This window comes from Aricia agestis, chromosome 22 (assembly GCF_905147365.1).
Source record: "Aricia agestis chromosome 22, ilAriAges1.1, whole genome shotgun sequence".
NCBI lineage: Eukaryota > Metazoa > Arthropoda > Insecta > Lepidoptera > Lycaenidae > Aricia > Aricia agestis.
The window spans coordinates 4,455,424-4,478,923 of record NC_056427.1 but is presented as its reverse complement, the minus strand read 5'-3'; the positions used below and the strand labels follow the sequence as shown (position 1 = coordinate 4,478,923).

The 23,500-nt window shown below is 39.4% G+C and overlaps 1 protein-coding gene and 1 long non-coding RNA gene across 4 annotated transcripts in view; one reads left to right on the top strand and one right to left on the bottom strand.

Moving 5' to 3' along the window:
* Positions 1–23,500, bottom strand: part of LOC121738099 (E3 ubiquitin-protein ligase CBL) — an 85,498-nt gene that overhangs the window by 38,456 nt on the left and 23,542 nt on the right. The window lies entirely within an intron of this gene.
* LOC121738110 lies at positions 1,496–22,560 on the top strand. The gene is made up of 3 exons (XR_006037236.1): positions 1,496–1,506; positions 9,940–9,945; positions 22,479–22,560. It is a non-coding gene; the product is annotated as an uncharacterized LOC121738110 (long non-coding RNA).

Here is a 23,500-nt window from a genome sequence, read left to right as displayed (position 1 = left end):
ATGGAACAGCTGTTCTATTGCACCTTGCAGTACTTTCGCCGTGCCATTTCACAATAACGGCCACACCGTCACCCGCATGGCGTGTACATCCGTTAAACACCAGTTACAGTTTACAGTTAAACTTAACTATTCAGTTGTGTTGTGTGGTTAGTGATTACACTTTGTAAAGGCTCTACCTTGGTGTATGGTTTAGGTTCTAAAACAGTCAAAATGCTGACTTCACAACATACAAATTAGATTTTATATGCGATTTTCACCTGAATACGGCGAAGTCAAAAGGAGGAGAACGGCGAAGTTTATACGTGGGAGAGCCATGCTTCGGCACGAATGGGCCGGCTCGACCGGATAAATACCACGTTCTCCCCTACCCTCCCCTATTCCCTCTTATATGCCGGCAACGCATGCAGGTGCGTTGCTGAGCTCTTCTGATGCTGCGAGTGGCCATGGGCGACGGAAGTTGTTTTCCATCAGGTGACCCGTTTGCTCGTTTGCCCCCTTATTTGATAAAAAAAAAATATTGTGCCCCTACGACGATTTGTGCCCCTATACAAGTCCGCAATCGCCTATATTTATCCAACAAGCCAAGGTAGAGAAGCCACATAAGACGCAAAACCCAAAAGTTTCCAAGAACATTTAAATTGTGTTATTTGTGCCACGCAAACTTTTTCCACTGAATTTGCTAAATTAACAACAGCCCCGAAATTATTCTGAATTATACACAACACGAAAGGTAACATGGATGCATGGAAATACCACATGTGGTAGGTAGCGCCGCGCATGCCAAGTGCGAGTCGGACTCACGCACGCGATTCCGTACCGTTATAACTTATAAAGCAAAAACAGCAAAAAAACCGGCCAAGTTCGAGTTGGACTCGCCCATGAAGGGTTCCGCAGCAGCAATAAGGTTTATTTTTATGAAATTAAGAGGTTTTTGATTTATTTTCATATTTCAGTTGATTTAATGAAAGTTACCAGGTTTACCATTTATGACGTATAAAAAAACTACTGGCTAGATCTGTTCGAACCAATTTTCGTTACTAGTAGTTTTTATAGTAATGTACATCATATATATTTTTTAGACTTACCATGCCCCTACTTTAGAAGTTACAGGGGGGGGGCGGCACACATTCTTCCACTTTGGACGAGTCTCTCTCGCAAACTATTCAGGTTATAAAAAAATTATATTTGAAACCTCAATATGATTTTTGAAGACCTATCCAAAGATACCCCATAGGTTAGATGAAAAAAATTTTTTTTTGTTGCAGTTGTATCTATGGGAACCCCTAAAATTTTCAATAATTTTTCCAATTTTGTATCAAAATCTTAAAGCGGTTTACAGACTACATCTACGTACCAAGTTTCAATAGTATAGCTCTTATAGTTTCGGAGAAAAGTGGCTGTGACATACGGACGGACAGACAGACAGACAGACATGACGAATCTATAAGGGTTCCGTTTTTTGCCATTTGGCTACGGAACTCTAAAAAGCATAAAAAATGTGTTTTTGTATGGGTGATTTCCATGTCCTTTACCGGGACTCAAAGAATTTCCATACCCATAAAAATCGGTTCAGCGGTTTTTTTTTATGAAATAAGGGGGCAAACGAGCAAACGGGTCACCTGATGGAAAGCAACTTCCGTCGCCCATGGACACTCGCAGCATCAGGAGAGCTGCAGGTGCGTTGCCGACCTTTTAAGAGGGAATAGGGTAATAGGAGAGGGTAGAGATGGGAAGGGAAGAGAATAGGGGAGGGTAGGGAAGGGATAGGGGATTGGGGCCTCCGGTAAACTCACTCACTCGGCGAAACACAGCGCAAGCGCTGTTTCACGCCGGTTTTCTGCGAGAACGTGGCATTTCTCCGGTCGACCCGGCCCATTCGTGCCGAAGCATGGCTCTCCCACGTATAGCGGTTTGGGCGTGGAGATGTGACAGACAGACAGACACACTTTCGTAGTATACCCAACCCCTGCACAATTTCAACTGTATCCATTACCGAGTATTTGTGATTCATGTTTCCTGAACATGCATTTTTCGTAGTACCGAGTACATCATACGTTCGGTTAATTTAAAAGTCCCATCAATGATGACCCTTATCCTGTTGGGATAAGATTCAAGCGGAGGCAGAGGATGCATTCATCGCCCATACTTAGTGACAGGCTAAATTAGTTTTGACAGTCAAATACAATTCTATACAAGGATGTTGCGTTGCCCAGCGCCAACTTCGTGCTTAAACGGCTGAACCTATTTAGATGGGCATGGAGATAGTTTTAGAGACGAGAAAGGACATAGGATACTTTTTAACCCGGAAAAATGTACGGTATCCGCACGACACACTAACTTCGGCTCAACTCAGTAATTGTAATGTAGAAAATTCACATTTTTAAGTTACTCTCAACCTTAACTTTCCCTTACGGGAGGCCATTTTTAAAGAATAAGAAGAACTTGAACTTACTAGACGTGGGAGAGCATGCTTCGGCACGAATGGGCCGGCTCGACCGGAGAAATACCATGTTCTCACAAAAAAGCGGCGTGAAACAGCGCTTGCGCTGTGTTTCACCGAGTGAGTGAGTTTACCGGAGGCCCAATCCCCTACCCTGTTCTCTTCCCTACCCTCCCCTATTCCCTTCGGGAAGTGTTTCGCCGAGTGAGTGAGTTTACCGGAGGCCCAATCCCCTACCCTATTCCCTTCCCTACCCTCCCCTATTACCCTATTCCCTCTTAAAAGGCCGGCAACGCATCTGCGCAGCTCTTCTGATGCTGCGAGTGTCCATAGGCGACGGACGTTGCTTTCCATCCGGTGACCCGTTTGCTCGTTTGCCCCCTTATTTCATAAAAAAAAAACTACATAATACTTAGTATAAAATTGAATTCAACAAAAAAATAATTAATTCACTTTATATTTTATGCTTCTTTAAACGAAAATCCTTATAAAAACCTCATTACAACCTCGTTAAAGCCAAAATTCCATACCGTCGGGGCGTCAAATAAGTTTTCTTACGCACAAACACACGGACAGACAAACATTTTTCACATAACACAGTCGCCAGCCGGTTTTGTAATTTGCTAAAGCGAATCCGCCTCAACCTACTTTCCAAATTGCATCTCCTGAGAAACGCGCAGAGCTTCGAAGGTAACAGATATGACGTCATACATGTTTTGTTTTTGTTTCTTAAACTTTACACGGGACCACCGGGCCGCGCCACACCGGAACGGCAGCGGCGCGGGCGAGGCGAGCACTTTCAGTGTCATATGATTTTAAACTTTATCTTCATTAGTTTAATACATAGTAGCGAGAATCTCAAGCGATAATATGTATATATAAGAGGATCAATCGTAAATCAATAAAAACTTCAGTGTGTTTCTCTGAAACAATGTTAGCATTTTCATATTTTTTGAAATAGGTTACAACAACAACAGAAACAAAGAAACGACAACAAAAGTTATCACCTCTAACGACAACTACAAAATTAACTAGAAAATTAATAAGGATTTTCGAAAATTACAAAATCAAAATGAACTCAGCAAAATTTGTCTTTGACATTGACAATAACAATGACAGCCTTACATGACACGCCACGCTCGGATAACTCCAGAACTAACGGTAGCTTGAATAAACGCGCGAATGTTCAAAATGAAGAAAGTATTTTCTTTACATGTATTAAAATAATGAAGATAAAGTTTAAAATCACATGACACTAAAAGTGCTCGTCTCGCCGCTGCCATTCCGGTGTGGCGCGGTTTATACTATAATACTAGATGACGCCCGCCCCGTTGCGCCGAAATTCATTTGTCGCGGGGGAACCTCTCAAAGTGTCGCCATTCCAAATGCCATCTAAGTCGGTTTAGCCGTTTTCAAAGAATAGAGAGCAATTATAATATTAGTAATTAAGTAAGTGACTTTACGCTCATAAAGACTAATAATTGTCCGATTCCCGCATTTCTACTTGTACTCTATCAAAATTGATCTAGATTTAAATTTAAATAAAGTTTTTAAATATCACGTGTTCATCCACCAATTTTTTTTTTTTTTTTTGATGAAATAAGGGGGCAAACGAGCAAATGGGTCACCTGATGGAAAGCAACTTCCGTCGCCCATGGACACTCGCAGCATCAGAAGAGCTGCAGGTGCGTTGCCGGCCTTTTAAGAGGGAATAGGGTAATAGGGGAGGGTAGGGATGGGAAGGGAAGGGAATAGGGGGTGGATAGGGAAGGAAATAGGGTAGGGGATTGGGCCTCCGGTAAACTCACTCACTCGGCGAAACACAGCGCAATCGCTGTTTCACGCCGGTCTACTGTGAGAACGTGGTATTTCTCCGGTCGAGCCGGCCCATTCGTGCCGAAGCATGGCTCTCCCACGTATAAACCTACCCACGTATAACTACTTATTTTCTGTTACATTAAGTTATTTTTAAGCTTAAAATGCAAAGCGGTCACAAATATAACACCGTCCTCTCTACGTTTTCCAACTCTACGTTAATTCCGGGAACGCCGTGCCGTAATGGCATTTCGCGGTTGTATTAAAAACTTATTAATCATCATCGAACCTGCGCCTGCTAGAGGTCATTGACTTTCGATACCGACATTATTGATGGCGGTAATATGACATAATATGGTCCAGTGGTTTAGAGCGTAGCTCTTGATTTAAAGGTCGTGGGTTCGAAAAAGTCGTTTCCAAGTTTTTACTTAAAACTTAGAAAATCGTAGGCTGATATCTGACAATAATGGCTGGATTACATTATTTATTCCAATCCAGTAATCCAGTTCAGCGCTGGATTGATACTGGAATAATGTAAACGGGCACTGGAATGCACTGGAACGCAAGATTTTCCAATTTTATAAGACTTTCAAAAGGCTCAAACCACAGAACCTATGGCCCAAAGCTAGTCTTTTGCGAGTAGAGATATAAAGAGTTTATTGCGCCGTATAACTTTAAACCGCAGCCGTTATTGGCTATTACGAGCAGACTTAAACGGTTACTAGTTATAGCAGCTGAGATGTTCTTGGTGAAAAGATCGTCGAAATTAAAAATTATTAGTTATTACGCCTGCACACGTTGCTACAGACTGACAGAGAGACAGGTCTTTTTTTATGAAATAAGGGGGCAACCGACCAAACGGGTCACCTGATGGAAAGCAACTTCCGTCGCCCATGGACACTCACAGCTTCAGAAGAGCTGCAGGTGCGTTGCCGGCCTTTTAAGAGGGAATAGGGGAGGGTAGGGAAGGGAATAGGGTAGGGTATTGGGCCTCCGGTAAACTCACTCACTCGGCGAAACACAGCGCAAGCGCTGTTTCACGCCGGTTTTCTGTGAGAACGTGGTATTTCTCAGGTCGAGCCGGTCTATTCGTAAATCTTTCTTTAATAACACTCCTCAGTTTTCGTCGGGGGTTTAAAATAAGAGACTCTGAAACCTAAAGCTGTACAGTTTATCTTACTCCGATGAAATACAACGACAACCTGTAATTTAAGTTGTCTTTTAGTTTAGTCCCCAGTGCACAATGACCCACGATGGGCCAACGTGGGCCATTGTGTACAGAGTGTAGACCACGATCACTTGGTGCTAAACACAATGACGTATGACTCATTACTGCCTGGCAATCAACTGGCCATCGTCCGCCATCATTACACCAGTACCCCGTCTACACTAGACGTTCCCAAACTTATTTTGTCTACTGCCCACTTGGAGAACAATTATGTTTTAGCGCCCCGTTCGTTTCAATTTAAAATGCATCCAGATGAAATAAATCACCCCCCAAGCCTCTACACAACGCCCCCATTTTTTTCTGGGTCCCACACCGCCCCCCTTCAGACCTTCAGCGTCCACAATGGGGCGTTATCACTTATCGCCCACTTTGGGAAAGGCAGGTCTACACAATGGCGATGACTTGGATCATGGACCATTGCGGAGTGGCACCGTAAGCATAGTACAAGGAGGGGAAGTAAGTTATCTTCATACAAAGGCACCGCGCGCGGCTTGTATGTGTGCGCCATAGTATCAATGCGACGCCAGTCGCCACGTACGGCACACAACAAAATGTCGGCGGTACCAGCCTCTAAAACTGGTCGAGATTTTGTTGTGTGCGGTACGTGGCGACGCATTGATACTAATGGCGCACACATACAAGCCGCGCGCGGTGCCTTTGTATGAAGATAACTTACTTCCCCTCCTTTTACTATGCCGTAAGTACTCGCTACTGTGGCATATGGATCCCCGTTATCAACTACCGCTAATTCCACTACGGAACCCGCTGGCGGATCCGTCTCGCTCACGACCGTTTCTGGCCTACTCGGTTCTGTACAGTTAGATGAACCGGAACCATCCCAGTTCGTAATGTTGGTTAAGAGGATTCCACACCGCCCTTTTTTCCATACAAACGCTGTCCCCTGTTTCCTCCCTGGATAATGCTAGTAGAGTTATAATTTTTTTCCTGAATATCTACGACCACTAATACAATGTCCCTATGTTTTATTTTTTTTCATAATTTAATTATTAAATAAGATATGAACGTTCAAAAACCCAAAAAAATGGCCAGATTTTCCACTGTGTTCAAACGTCCAGAAAACAGATTTGGCTAGATTATACAAAAAAAGCAAAACATAGGAACACAGCTCAAGCCTTTTTTTAATATTTAATGAAAAAAGTACTTAAATCGGTTAAGTTTTGGATTAGGAATCAGGGGACAACGAATCGTTGATTTTCTGGATTTTCTGCAGTTGTCTCTATCGCGTTCTGCGGTATAGGCTTGAGGTAAGGGAGACAGCTATAGATATTACACGTACTTTTTTTTCATTTCTCTAGCCCCTGGTGTATCCTCTTAATAGACGATAGTAGGCTGTGGAGTGTGGAGTTAAACCGTCTTAAGGTGGCTCTCCGATCTTTGCCGCAAGCGACCGCGACCGACAAAAATTTAATAGGTAGCCAATGTCATTTTATTTGAACATTTTGTCTCTAAGGCTGCACGCTGGTTTTCTATGTGTCCTTGGTAGTTGGTAGTTGAACAATAAGTCTAGCTAAATGTTGGGTAATTTCACGGGTTGTTGCAACAGCTGTTGTGAGCTGTTGTAATTGCAAATGGCGGATATGTAGATTCACACTACGATGAACAGCCTATCATCGCCTATGTGCCAACGTTTTGTGAAAACCATGAGTTTACATGGTATATGGATCAGTTAGGTTGTACTAATTCAAAAAGTTTCTTATTCTTAAAAAAACTATAAGCCGACAAACAAGTGGTACTTTAAATATTAAAAAAATAAAACCGACTTCAAAATTTTACTTAAACACTACTGAACCGTATTTTGATGAAACTTGAAGTATTCTATAAGTATCTGAAAATTCCAAATAATTTGGACATAGTATGGGAAATTCGTTAAAAGAAGAGGTAAGTATGGGATTATTTTCTATCGAGTGAAGTTATGATATTGTGTAATGGAATATAAATTCCACTATGTTAGATCTTTAACTAACACATTTTTTTTTATGAAATAAGGGGGCAAACGAGCAAACGGGTCACCTGATGGAAAACAACTTCCGTCGCCCATGGCCACTCGCAGCATCAGAAGAGCTCAGCAACGCACCTGCGTGCGTTGCCGGCCTATAAGAGGGAATAGGGGAGGGTAGGGAAGGGAATAGGGGAGGGTAGGGAAGGGAATAGGGGAGGGTAGGGGTTTTCGGTAAACTCACTCACTCGGCGAAACACAGCGCTAGCACTGTTTCACACCGGTTTTCTGTGAGAACGTGGTATTTCTCCGGTCGAGCCGACCCATTCGTGCCGAAAAATGGCTCTCCCACGTATAATTTTTTTTTTAGAATTTTTTTTTTCAGAATTTAAATTACTATATTTTTGTGTCTACTATCACTTTTAAATCTTGAAAATCGTCCGTTTTTGGGAATACAGGGCCTCAAATCGGCCTTGTAGTTCCAGAGATATTTGCGAACACACACATACATACTTAGACTACACTTATGGCACATTTGTTCAGAAGACGCTGATATAGACTAATCTAACATACTTTAAATACGAAAATTGGGCAGATCTGGAAATATTGCATACATACGGGTCGAATTGACAGCCTCCTTTTTTAAGTCGGTTAAAACTGCATCAAAATTCATTGTGCAGTTTTAAAGATGTGCCTGTCGAAATTATCGCGTGCAATTTAACTAAGCACCCAGGCTACTTAACTTAACCGAGACCTACATACCGTTTAAACTTTAATCGTTCTAATTACTCAATCGCACGCTATTAAATTACGCTTTTGCCCACTAATTCTACCATTTCAATGCAGCTTCGTTTGTAGATTCGTTTTATTTTATAATTTTTTTAGGGTTCCGTACCCAAAGGGTAAAAACGGGACCCTATTACTGAGACTTTGATGTCAGTTCGTTTGTCTGTCTGTCTGTCTCCAGCTGTATCTCAAGAACCGCTATAGCTAGACTTCTGAAATTTTCACAATAATTGTGTATTTCTAGTGCCGCTATAACAACAAATACAAAAATTATCTTCTTTATATATAAAACTCAAAGGTGACTGACTGATTAACATAGTGATCTATCAACGCACAGCCCAAACCACTGGACGGATCGGGCTGAAATTTGGCATGCAGGTAGATGTTATGACGTAGGCATCCGCTAAGAAAGGATTTTGATAAATTCCAACCCCAAGGGGTTCAAATAGGGGATAAAAGTTTGTATATAATAATACTTCTTAACGCGAGCGAAGCCGCGGGCAAAAGCTCGTATAAAATAAATATTTAAGGGGGGCTCCCATACAAAAAACATTTTTTTTTTGCCTCTTTTGCTCGTAATCAATAATGGCAACTGCTAGGCACTTAAAAATTTCACAGCATTCTCGTCTTTCATATTAAAATAAAATAAATATTTAAGGGTGCTCCCATACAAAAAACACAATTTATGCCTACTTTCGCTTTATAACGAACGGTTTACGGTACGGAAACCTTCGTGCGCGAGTCCGACTCGCACTTGGCCGTGTTTTTTTTAAATTAGCAAACGGGTCACCTGATGGAAAGCAACTACCCTATGGACACTCGCAACATTAGAAGAGCTGCAGGTGCGTTGCCGGCTTTGTGTTGATTCAGTATGTTTCTTATCAAACAGCCCAAGTGTATTCTGATATTTCTGATATTTGTCTGATATTCACACAATGAATATAATTTTCCCCGTTTTCCTCAATATAATTTTTCTATTCGAATCAGTAGTTCCTGAACTTACCGAGGCTACACAAACAAGCCAACTCATCTGCTATACAATATTAGTACAGACGAGAATACTAAATTTTTCCGTAAGATATAGCCCTTTAATATTCCCCCGTTTTTTCCAAATTTTCCCCTATATTTCGCTCCTATTAGTCTTAGCGTGATAAAATATAGCTTATAGTCTTCCTCGATAAATGTGCTATCTAACACTGAAAGAATTTTTCAAATCGGACCAGTAGTTCCTGAGATTAGCACGTTCAAACAAACAAACAAACTCTTCGGCTTTATAATAATATTAGTATAGATAATTTGATTGAAACCGTTCTGAGGAAGAAAACTACATAACCTTACCTTAAATATAGTATAATAGAAGTGCTGATATAATTACAAGTTTAATTTGATTATGTTATTAATCTTAACCGACTTCCAATAGGGATGATGACAAGGTCAAAGATTAGCGAATTTTGTTAATAAAATAAAGAAATCACGGTGAAAAATAAGTGTTCCCAAAATTACAGCTCGATAGCATTTTTATTTTTTTTGTTATGCTCCTTCAAAGTTGGATAATCAAGTCGATTTTTTTCAATTAAATTTCTTAATATTTGTATATCAATCGATAACTTATGCAATTAAAAACAACTTTTGTTATGAAACCACTTTCATAAACGCAATATTTAATATACCTGTCGAACAAAGTTGTCACCCGATGCGTACAAACTACGAAAGAGTGACGTCAGTCTTTCGTAGCACTTTGTATGGAGCGTTTCGGGCAGGTCTATTTTGAGAGATGTTTGAATTGTCATATCTTGTTGAATTTTTAAGCTATCAGAGTCATTCTTTGAGCGATGTTTTTATTTTTTAAGGGTCTTTCAATTACCAATAAGAAAAAAAAATAGTCATCTAGCCTATTGATGTTAAGAGCGTTTACACCTTTCACGCTCAATTTGGCTTAAGACTGTACTTTTCGAACTTGAAAAAATCATCAACCAGTTATCTTTATAAAAATGTTGATAACTTATTTTTATAGGAAATTTCACTGTCTATATAGTTAGCAGAGAAAAAATACGATTTATCGAGTATTTGTACATTAAATCTCGATACCATAACAGAGGTTTTCTTAAATTCCGTTTTAGTATCAGTTTCGAAGCTTTTAATTTAAGAAACCAGCAACATATCTAATTAAAAAATAATAATAACCTATTGACAAGATCCTTAAGCAAATAGTTAGCAGAAAAAAATATTTCGTTTAGGTATATAACTTTATGTAATTTGAATTCAAAGAATGAGAAATATCAAAGAAATATCAAGGAATTAAAACTATTTTTTTACCTATTTATTTAATTTAATTTAATATAATAATAGCTTCGTATCATAGAAGAACACTTTAATTTAAACAATTGTTTTTAAATATCAACAAATCTTTTGTTGGTTTTTTTCTACAAATATTTTAAAACTACTATAAATCGCTGCGCGCAAATCAATTCAAATAGTCCGCCGCAGGTTTGTATGGAAACTTTAAATTAGGCGTCAACGCTCTTAAATTTTACCTTCAAAGTTCAATTGATGTAGAGACTAGAGGCTAGCAGACGCCTAGCGATATTTGGAGTTAAACAATTACCTGAAAAAACAGAAAAGTCTATTAGTTTAGTTAATACATAATATACATTTTAATATCAATAATACAAAAGTTTCTGTCTAACCTGAATATAATATAGTAACTGCAGTTCCGCGGGGCTAAACTAAAATGGTCGCTTTGGAGAATCATATTATGATTCATAATAAGTATATATTTTTTAATCGCAAAATGAAAGTCTGCTTGCAATTCATGTCTAGTAATTCGCACTAATTTGACATTTGTCACTTTGACAGTTTTGACAATTCATTTGCTGAATTGATTGAGAGGAATTGCTAAATGTGACTTTTTTAGCCCTGCAGTTACAGACCTGAGAACAGGATAAGAAGACTATAAATAGACTGATAAACAATTATTATTATTAGTACATACAATAATAATTAACTTAATCGGATTTAATCTTTTTGATCTACGGATTTTTAAGGAATTAATATAAGGTTAGGGTGAAATTACCATATTATTTACGTTTTATAATAATATCTTTGTTATGTGTTCAGATATTTCAAACAATTTGGTAAACAGTTCCAAATATGATTCTATACGTGGGAGAGCCATGCTTCGGCACGAATGGGCCGGCTCGACCGGAGAAATACCACGTTCTCACAGAAAACCGGCGTGAAACGTGTTTCGCCGAGTGAGTGAGTTTACCGGAGGACCAATTCCCTTCCCTATCCTCCCCTATTCCCCTCCCTTTCCATCCCTACCCTCCCCTATTACCCTATTCCCTCTTAAAAGGCCGGCAACGCACCTGCAGCTCTTTCGATGCTGCGAGTGTCCATGGGCGACAGAAGTTGCTTTCCATCAGGTGACCCGTTTGCTTGTTTGCCTCCTTATTTCATAAAAAAATTTAAAAAAAAAATCACTATACACCACGATCACAAAGAAAACCAGCGTTTTATAACATACGTCGCATTTAGAGACATTTTATGAGTTAACTTTAAATTATCGAACACACACACTTTCTATGCCAACATCTTCATTAAACTTAAGTAACAATTAAATTGTCCTCAAGCGCGGCCGTTAGTTCCCTTTTTAGAGTTCCGTACCCATAGATAGGGTAAAAACGGGACCATCTTACTTAGACTTCGTTGTCTGTCCGTCTCCAGGCTGTAACTCAAGAACGGCAATAGATAGAGAGTAGAATTTTTTACAGATTATGTATATCTGCGGGGCTAAAATGGTCGCTTTGAAGAATCATGATATGAATCAAAATATGATTCATTTTTCTAAAATCGCAAAATGCAACTCTGCTTGCTATTCATTTCTGTATTTTTGTACTGATTTGACATTTGTCAGTTTGACAGTTTTGACAATTCATTTGCTGAATTGATTGAGAGGAATTGCTAAATGTGACCATTTTAGCCCCGCTGTTGCCGCTATAACAACAAATACTAAAAACAAAATAAAATAATATTTAAGAGCCCATATGATCCTAACTTGACTACATACTTTAACCTAGATCTCAAAATCTTTAAGGTTTAGAAAACTGATTTTTTGACACAAGTAACTTCAGCTCATAAAGATTATATGCTCAAGACGAAAACACGATTACTCAAAAATGCTCGATAGTTTCTTTTTTACAAAAAACCTTGTTTTAGACACATTTTTGCTTGGAACTTCGAAGTTTGCTGTCTTTTCTTTAATATTTTTTAAAATCTAAAAAGGTATTGATAAAACCTAAATTTGCTCAAAACACTTTTTTCATAATCATTATAGTTCGTCTTTTATTCAAGTAAAACTAACTCGGCGATGATTCCGCGTCGCCCTTTTTCACCTGGCATATGAAAGACGGGCGTGAGTGTGAAGAGTGAAGGACGATGTTTGATTTTTAGAGTCAGGTGAGCTCTTAAGTGGGGCTCCCCCATACAGCAATCGTGATTTTTTTGGCTTTTTTTGCTCGTAATCCATAAGGTACTTAACAGTTAGGCATTTGAAATATTCACAAAATCTTTAATTACATTCGAACTTTTATATTTAATAACAAATTAAAAAAAAATCAGGGGGGCTCCCATACAAAAAATATTATTTTTCGCTCTCGGTACGTAACCCTTCGTGCGCGAGTCCGACTCGCACTAGGCTGATTACCTATTAACACTTATGATATGCTTGAGCTGTATGTATATTGTATGTAATAGTCCGGAATCTTTGAACACGATTTTTACCTATCCAGTAGTACAATTAATTAAAAACTTTGCATTCGTATTATGAATAAATAAATAAATAAAATAAAAAATGTTTTATTTCTGAGTAGATTTTAAGAAAATACTTTCAGAATGTTAATATTAGCTACGGTGCCTACCACCGATTCGGGAACTTTCCCGGCGAGAAGAACCGGCGTAAGAAACTCGCACGGGGCCCACTTTTTTAACAAAAAAAAAAAAATTAAAAATTAAAAAAAATGAGCCAACGGCAAAAATAATTTGTTAAAATTTTTGAATAAGTAAATAAAACCTTGTTTTTACTTTTTTAGTTTCTTTAAACTATTATATTTTACGAGCTTTTGCCCGCGGCTTCGCTCGCGTTAAGAAGTAATATTACAAACTTTCATCCCCTATTTGAACCTATTGGGGTTGGAATTTATCAAAATCCTTTCTTAGCGGATGCCTGCGTCATAACATCTACTTGCATGCCAAATTTCAGCCCGATCCGTCCAGTGGTTTGGACTGTGCGTTGATAGATCACTATGTCAATCAGTCAGTCTTTGAGTTTTATATATATAGATAAGTGGTAGGCCCCATACCAAAGCCGTTCTACTTATAGTTGTTAACCTAGTTATGTATTTGGAAATAAATATTTTGATTACCCTTTGTTTACGGAACTCCTAAAGGATGACACAGTGTACCAAGTACAAACATACAGTAGGTCAATAGTGTCTACTGTCTAGACAACACAACAGTGCAATAAACTGTGACATTTTGGCACCACGTTTTAACGGTACATCGCATACCAAAACTACATACTTAATAAATTATTTGCATACTGTTGAAATAACGGTGAGTTACACATTAAATTCTATAATAGTCAATTTGAAATTTAAATAATATGTTTGGGGTTCATTATTCTATAATTTAAATCGACATTTCGCATTAACGGACCTTCGTGAAATTAAAATAAGGGTAAATTCACATTGCGAGTTGCGACATGATGCGGCGATGCATTTTTAAAATGAACCATTCAAAACTTAACTTTATTTAGTACACAAGAAGATCTGATTCCCATTTTTTTTTAATTAAATAAGGGGGCAAACGAGCAAACGGGTCACCTGATGGAAAGCAACTTCCGTCGCCCATGGACACTCGCAGCATCAGAAGAGCTGCAGGTGCGTTGCCGGCCTTTTAAGAGGGGATAGGGTAATAGAGGAGGGTAGGGAAGGGAATAGGAGAGGGTAGGAAAGGGAATAGGGTAGGGTATTGGGCCTCCGGTAAACTCACTCACTCGGCGAAACACAGCGCAAGCGCTGTTTCACGCCGGTTTTCTGTGAGAGTGTGGTATTTCTCCGGTCGAGCCGGCCCATTCGTGCCGAAGCATGGCTCTCCCACATCAAAAAACGTTGCGGGTTGCCATTTGGCAACGCCTCACTCATCCAATAAGAGCGCACCTAAGGCTGGAAATTTATAATATGCGTCCGCCCAAACGCGCGGTTAGGCGGCTCTACCGCGAGATTACAAGCAATAGGCTACTTGACCTATATTCAATTTCATTGAACAAATACATATTTCTAGTACCCTTATCTTATATATAAAAACGAGCTTTTGCCCGCGGCTTCGCTCGCGTTAAGAAGTATTTATTATATACAAACTTACATCCCCTATTTGAACCCCTTGGGGTTGGAATTTATCAAAATCCTTTCTTAGCGGATGCCTACGTTACAACATCTACCTGCATGCCAAATTTCAGCCCGATCCGTCCAGTGGTTTGGACTGTGCGTTGAAAGATCTCTATGTCAGTCAGTCAGTCACCTTTGAGTTTGATATATACAGGGTGCAATTAAACCTACCTGCCAAATTTTTTTTGGGGCTTAGGTATCATTAGGTGAGTCCATTAAACCAAAAAAAATAGGGTATTAATTTTTTTACAATAACATATTTTATCCCAAAAAAATCGATGCACAATGGTCACTTCATAAGTTCATAATAATTACTATATTGCGACCGCTACTCAATCACGCGCGATATCCAATCGGAAGACCGGTTATGCGTACGGGTAAAGCGGGGATGACGCGCGGGGTGGGAGGCGGGAGGCCAGCCGGTCCGCGGTCGCCAGCGACCGTTTAGTACCACGCGCGTAGTTGTATAGCTAATAATTTTGTTTGTCACGGCCCCCCCGGCCCCCGCGCTTTAATTAGTGTCTGTTACAAATAACAATGTACCCTAACAACGATCGAGTGTTATGAAATATGGAAGTGCTACATTTTGAGTGGCGAAAGTTTACGCGGAACCCAGAGAGAGACTGTACGAGCAAGAAAGCCTTCCCCGTCTTCGTGACAGCTGATTGATGATTCTCGAATGCAGCAGCTGTACCCTGAATCTGAATCGCGAAACAATCAAAGACTCGGATTATGGACAGTTCGCTCTTCGCAACACCTGAGTTGTGCTTAACAAACTTTTAAAGTCCTAAAGACAATGTGCAAAACGGGCTAGACTCTGCTTAGAGCAAAACGGATTGCAGTTTGAACTATGTTAAGTGTAGACAAGATGAAAGTAAATAAGATTTAGAGGTGGGTTATTTTGATTTTTAATTAGTTATACTGTGTACATACATAAGTTAATTGATTTTTTAAATACGCCTAAATGCAATGGATATGGTTTAGATTTATTATAAATTTCTAAAGTGCTTATTTTTCGTAATTAGAAAGTTGTAATTTTCCATTCTTTTGATGTGTATCAATTAATTTTATGTTAAACATACCTGTCTACGTCCTTTACATTTGACGGTCCTAAGTCCATCAAAGTATGGAGAGGAAATTCGCAACGTATGATAATAACAAGAATGCAGTGACGGATTAATCAAATTTAGAAATTGCCTAGGGCATCACGTCTGAGGGGGCACCAGAAGAGTAAAGGTTCAAAGACCGATTCGGATATGGATCGAGTCGGTCGAGATACGAATGGGGGGGGGGGGGGCCCACAGGCATGGATTGCTTAGGGCATCAAGTAGTCTTAATCCGTCACTGCACGAATGTCAATGAAAGGGCGCGGCGGGGCCGGGCCGCGCATGTGTCCATATTTTGTGGTGTTTGGTAGGCTAACTTTCGGAGGCTATTTCTCAAAATTTTAGTACTGAGTGATTATAAAAGAAGAAATACGTGTAATTTTATTTTTAACAAGGATCAATATATCCAAATTTGGCAGAAAGGTTAAATTGCACCCTATATAGATGGATGGATGGATTTTCTGGGTGTTAGTCGCGCTAAAACTCGAAAACGGCTTAACGGATTGGGCTGATTTTGGTCTTAAAATATTCGTAGAAGTCCAGGGAAGGTTTTAAAGTGACACGAAGTTCACCGGGACAGCTAGTCTATCTATATATGTAAAAATGGATTTTCAAATGTGTTAGTCGCGCTAAAACTCGCAAACGGCTGGACGGATTGGGCTGATTTTAGTCTTAAAATATTCGTAGAAGTCCAGGGAAGGTTTTAAAGTGACACGAAGTTCACCGGGACAGCTAGTCATCAAATAAAAGCTTATGATTGATAAATAAACCCCCTTTCGGCTTATTTGAAACACCATGTGTAAAGATTTATAAGTCTGGAATCTGGATAGCCTGACAGGCTCAAGCTCACAGCGACCTCAGTCCCATGTTAGGGTTTTTCCGCTCCACTGCCCCATTACTTTTTGTCGTCACCCACAACTCATAAGCCCACCCATGTGGGTATCGAATATCATTTGGGTCACTACTCACTTGACTCTAGAGTCTAGAGAGACCAGCCCCTTTAGACAAAGTATCTTTCGGTAAAAACGATGACGAAATTCGTTATAGAAATGTATGGGATTTGACATTAGTCTTCGCAAGCGAAATGTAATTTGGCGATGACTTTTTATTTATAAAGAATTTCGTCATCGTTTTTAACGAAAGATACTTTGTATAAGGGGGGCATCCCCCGAACCCGGACGAAATTCGTTATCAAAATGTATGCGGTTTGACATAAGTCATCGCTTTCGAAGATTTATGTCAAATCCCATACATTTTGATAACGAATTCCGTCATCGTTTTTAACGAAAGGGACTTTGGCTACGGCCTCTGCTCAATTCTGCCAGTTAAATCCAACTTTAATACAATTTTAATCCAGTTCAGATCGTATCAAACAACAAAACTGTAGTCTCTCAAGCAATGTAAACTGCAGATTCTTTGGGTTTTATCCAATCAGAAAGCGTTTGAAGTCGGTTGGACGTTTCATACTTTTTTTTATATCTATGTATATTCTATACTCTAGGACCTAAGTCATAAAGTGGCATTTTATTTGAATTTTTGGAAGACAGATGTACAGACAGATAGACGGACAGAGAGACGGACAGACAGACATTGAAGTCCCGTAAGTTGTAAGTAAAAATGACGTTTTTGTATGATGGCAGCTTTAGTTTCCTTTTTCGCCACGTTCAGCGTGATGACACATCAACGAACTGTCATTGAATGTACAATGACAGTTCGTTGATGTGTCATCACGACTAGACTATAGCCTCATGATATTTACTCAGAAAATACCAGTACATACTCCATAGCTGGTGACAAAAAGTGGTACCTGCACTAACAAGGCTCGCACCATAACATGGTGGTACCAAATGGGACATAGTTGTTGAATTATGCATTAGCTCATCAGGGCTTTTAGCCAGGATGCCATCGCTAATTGCGTCGACGAGCAACTAGTTATAAATGAAGACAAGAGCGGATGAAGTGGGTAACTAACATATATTAATACAACGAGCGGGAACCGTCCATTTTTCCGAGATGAAAAGTATCATATGTCCATTCCCGCGACTCAAAAATCAAAATATCTCCATATCAAATTTCAGAAGAATCGGTACAGCGGTTTGGGCGTGAAGAGATAACATACAGACACACTTCCGCATTTATAATATTAGTATGGATTATGTAGAGTTGACCATTTGAAAGGACAAACTACTTTTTTGCGGAAAAATGTACGGTTTATGCCGAATTTCCTATTAACGTGGGCAAAGCCGCGAGTAACGTCTAGTACGATACATGCTCAACACATCCTAAATGCAATTTACACGGCCAAACCTTCATCCAAAAATAACAACTCAATGGGTGCGCCAAGTGCATCAAAATAGCGACTCAATGGGCGACTATGAATAGTTACACATTCGCGGTATTGAGCGCGCAGGGTCGGCAGACTGGGTCGTTCAACTGGCCGACATAATGTCAGGGTCGAGTGCTAACCGCAAGAGACCAGAATGGTCTTATTATGTCTTTGACCAGGATGCTGACAAAGAATAATCAAAACTGCCGATGCTGATTTCAAGGTCGAATCACCACTGGCATACTACTTCTGATGTTAATTTCTGTTGCAATCGGATAATTCTATACATATCCATTTAATATTGGTACGACGCTAGCGTATATATCTGTCTGATTCTTAATTATTTGATGAGATTAACGCGCAAGCCTAAAAACCCTTGAAAATTTAAATTTCACCTACGTCCTCTTCGAATAATGTAGGCATCATCTAAGAAAGGTTTTGGGCATTTATACAAACACATCAAAGTTTTTTTCTCAATAATACAAGCAAGCAAAGCAACGAGAAAAATACGTCTTCAGCCTGCCTAGCATACGAGATATCTCACTCTACATGTTTTCTCGATGTTTGATGATTTGTATCTTCATCTCTATTGACCCTAGCATGACAAACATTTTTTCTCGCGTAGATCTATCATCGAAATAACACATTTTTATAGAGTTTTGTCGAGATAATGTCGAGATTTTGACATTATGAGACGAGTAGTTTTTAATTATCTTGTTTCGATTATTTTGACACAATGCAGAAGTATTAATTGTAACATTGTAACTGCCGGATCGTGCAAAGACTTAAATAACCTTTCTCAGTCTTTCATCAGGCCTAAGGCTGCGTCCCCATCAGACACGGCACGGCGCCGCCACCGTGTTACGGCACGACGCGGACGCCGCCACCGTGATACGGTACGGCGCCGCACCGTGACACGGTGCCGTGTACGGTGCACCGCGCGCCCCTATTCTGGTGAAACTTCCGAACAAAATTTGTGTCCAAACTTAATCGAGGCATAATATGAAAATACATATCAAAGTCGCGTAATGCAAATATTGTCATGTATACCGAGGAAATGTTATCTATAATAAATAATAGATATAATTTCCTCGGTTTCTTTTTAACCGACTTCAAAAAATATTTAATGATTCTTTTTCAATCTTCGCCTTAGTAACAACAAGAGAATATTTTTTTCGCGATCCATATCCATTATCCAGACAAGCACTCTCGTTCGAACGCAAATATCGACTGAATAGGGACGCACCGTACGCGGCACGGTGGCGGCGTCGTGCCGTAACACGGTGCCGGCGCCGCGCCGTGTCTGATGGGGACAAAGCCTAAATGGCAAATGATTCAATGAAGAATTTCGTCTCCTGTCCAATCACAAAGAAATTAAAGCTCAAATTAATAATCTGAAGTTACGCAACGAGAATTATTTGATGCTCTCGAAATCTTGACACGAAAGCGAGGCAAACTTGAATATTTATAAATGAAAAGCAACGGCTGCAAATCCATACTAATATGATAAATGCGAAATTGTGTCTGTATGTTACCTCTTCACTCCCAAACATAAAGTTAATATACCTAGCGGAATAGAGAAACAAAGGCCTGAGCAAGCGAGATGTCACTATCAGTAACACTGCGTTGTTAAATAGAGACGTGTGATACATGACAGCAGAACTCTTTTTTGACGTCCAGTCGGCATTTATCGGCATGTTGACAATTTAATCTCATAGAATTTTCACACACAGACGTAAACCAATTTCGGTTTTGTTTGACAGCTCGAGATTGTTGCTCTATTCCGCTAGGTATATTAACTTTTCTTTTTTTATAAAAAATTATAAAAAAAGGTATATTAACTTTATGCGCCCAAACCACGAACCGATTTTGCTGTGGTATGGAAATACTTTCGAGTTTTGGGAAAGGACGGATACTTTTTATCGCGGAAAAAACTCTCACAGTAAACGAATTTTGGCGCAAAGGAGTTGCGGGCGTCATCTAGTATTATCATAAAATTAAGTATTTAAAGAGTTTATAGAATCGGAAAAATTATCTACATGCCTGAGAAAAGATGCATTTTTGAGTCATTCATGTTTGTTTTCTTAGAACTTAGAACAAAGTCCAATCTTTCATGAACTAAGTATGAGTTTGAGAAGGAAAATTATTTACCTTACATTAAGTAAAGTTTTCCAGTATGTAGAGGTAACAGACAGTCAGACAGACAGACATACACACTTTCGTATTTATAATGTTTTATATCAGCATGGATAGTAACTTTCCCACACCGTATGCGAACGTATTATTATGCCATACATACGAACGTAATATAATACCGACTGCAGACCAAAAAGTTAATAACTCCTTTAGCGTTGATGTTTAACTTGGGATTACTTTTGTCTTTCTTTAAATAACTAAATAAAACTGTGACCTATTTGAAGAACAAATTAAAATAATCATATTACTTTTACATATATGATACCTATATAATATACTTTTTACAATGTTAAAACAAAAGACAAAAAAAATAGCCTCTACTAAAAATTGTGCGCTCAAAACCGCGAATGTGACATCGCACTTCGGTAAAACTTTGCTGATAGCAATTTCATCTACAGATAACGATATCATCACAAAAAGGAAGCGATCCATCACTCTTAAACATATCCGGCTTAAAACCAATCATTGAACGTCAAACAATAAATTTTACTGCGTTGCTTGTTTAGAATGATATAATAGAAAGCAACAACAGCAAAGAGTGGGCCCGAACTTTTGTTATCCGGAGTATACATATATTATATAGGCCTCGCAAATTGTTAACGCCGCACCGCTGAGCCGGTCGGTGTTAAGAGGATACACCAGGGGCTAGAGAAATGAAAAAAAAAGTACGTGTAATATCTATAGCTGTCTCCCTTACCTCAAGCAAGAACGCGATAGAGACAACTGCAGAAAATCAACGATTCGTTGTTCCCCGATCTCCTCGATTTAGGTACTTTTTTCATTAAAGACTAAGAAAGGCTTGAGTTGTGTTCCTATGTTTTTTTTTTTGTATAATCTAGCCAAATCTGTTTTCTGGATGTTTGAACACAGCGGAAAATCGGGCCATTTTTTTGGGTTTTTGAACGTTCATATCTTATTTAATAATTGAATTATGAAAAAAAGAAAACATAGGGACATTGTATTAGTGGCCGTAGATATTCAGGAAAAAAATTATAACTCTACTAGCATTATCCAGGGAGGAAACAGGGGACAACGTTTGTATGGAAAAAGGGCGGTGTGGACTCCTCTTAAGAGCCGGCTTTAAAATTTTGCTGTGTTTTCTAATAAGTATTACGGTCCCGGAAGACGATTGACTTAAATGAAATTGAGATTTATTTAATCATTGTATATTTATCTGCTATTTGCCTAACGGAAAACACGATTCACTTACTTTGACTCGATAGTTTTATTTTTCGAAATTATGATTTTTTCTGGGATTTTCAACAAATATCTGTTACACTAATTGATTTACTATCATTAAATAACTTGCACTACCACAATCACACACTTTATCAAATAATGGCTAAAGGAAATATTAGTATCGTATTTAATTTTTAAGTAATCATCAAAAACATTTTTGTGACTTACGACCTTTACTTTCGTGATATAATGCGGGAACCGTTGTGACGCGATACTGTTAAGTGTTAACTATTAGCTGCAGCGCAAAGTACAATTCATGCAGGCACGATTCATGGAATCATTATATCACGATAAGAGGATAGCGGGGTGTGTAGGCGGGGCAGGGGGCTAGCGTGGTTTGATATTTTTCCAGCCCGGTCTTAGCTTTTTTCGTTACGGAATTTCTGCTACAATGCCACGGACAGACCGACACGTCAAACTTATACCACGAGGGGTGTTTTGGTCGGTAGTAAAAAATATTTTTCAAACCAAAAAAAAAGAAAAAAAAAAAGAAATTAATCCATAGTAATTTATCCCCAAGTTCGAGCTCAGCAAATATAAACGGCCGGCCGGTTTGGGTAAACAAGTTTTGTGATTGATTCAACCGTGGCAATACTTTCTAAGATTACTGTGTCAACAAGTCAACACGAAAACAACCGCGGCTGTTCTCAATTACAATAGTCATCATCATCACTCATGAGCAGCCCCCGAATTTATAAATAGGCCGTTATAGGCCATGGCGGCAGCATGCTAGAGGGGCGGCAGCAGCCCAAGGGGGTGGCAGCGTTCATAGAGGGCAGAGGCTCTACAACAGTGGTTCTTAACCTTTTAGTCATGAGGGACCATTTTACCAAATGTTTGTTTAACTAAAAGTTGTTTTGAAGAAAACAAGGACAACTTTATAATTAGCACTCTTTTTTGTTTAAATTAGCAAAAATCTTAAAGTTTGTGTGTGCATAGTCCATACTATTTACTTACAACTTCTGAATTCTCACATATTTTTAGGACGGCTTCGCGGACCACTTGGAATGCCTCCAGGGACCACCAGCGGTCCGCGGACCACCGGTTAAGAACCACTGCTCTACAGATTAGGTACATAGGGCTTCGGAAATAAACTGGCCTACTCCCATCCCTACTTCGAACATCATAAACGCGAAAATGTGTCTTTCTGTTACCTCGTCACGCCCAAACCGCTTAACCGATTTGAAATACCCGTGGAAGTCCAGGCACATATTAGTGTCCAGGTAAATTTTATATTAGGAGGTAAGTGACACGAAGTTCACAAGTCATCTGGTATTCGATACAATTATCGCATGCGATAACGTTTATCCCCGGCCTTATCGCGTCTGCCGTCCCAAAGGTCGCACGCATGGCCGACGTCCAACTGAACCATCAATGAAGAATCGCCATTCATAAGCCGCGCGCGCGTACAACACCGCCGATGTGTGTCTAACCACGGGTGCGCGCTCAAAACCACGAATGTGCGGTACAAATCACCGGTACTCAAAACCACGAATGTGCAACGAGAGTGCGCTCAAAACCGCAAATGTGGTGCAAACCGCGATTGCGTCCAAGCGCGAACGTGCTACGTAGACTGTAGAGCCACGGTTACGCGCACAAAACCACGAAAGTGGCACGTAGAGGCTAGAGGTATAAAACAACGTATAAACGTGAATGCGCGTTTAGAACTACGCATGTGCCAAGGGCATCTAACTTCCTGTGCCATTTGTTACTGCAATATGTAATGTTTATGTTGAGAATATCAATCACATCGCGATCTTAGAATCTAAAGACGATGTGATTCTTTATTTAAGACTTAGATAAAGAAAATGAGGTTTTTTATTACCTCTTATTATACAGGTGATTTATACTAATACATATTACAAATCCAGGTGCATATCTGCGTCGGTTCCTCTTTACTCTTTAATAGCTAAACCGATTTTTATTAAACTTGGTACGGAGATGCATTGTGGCACGGGGAA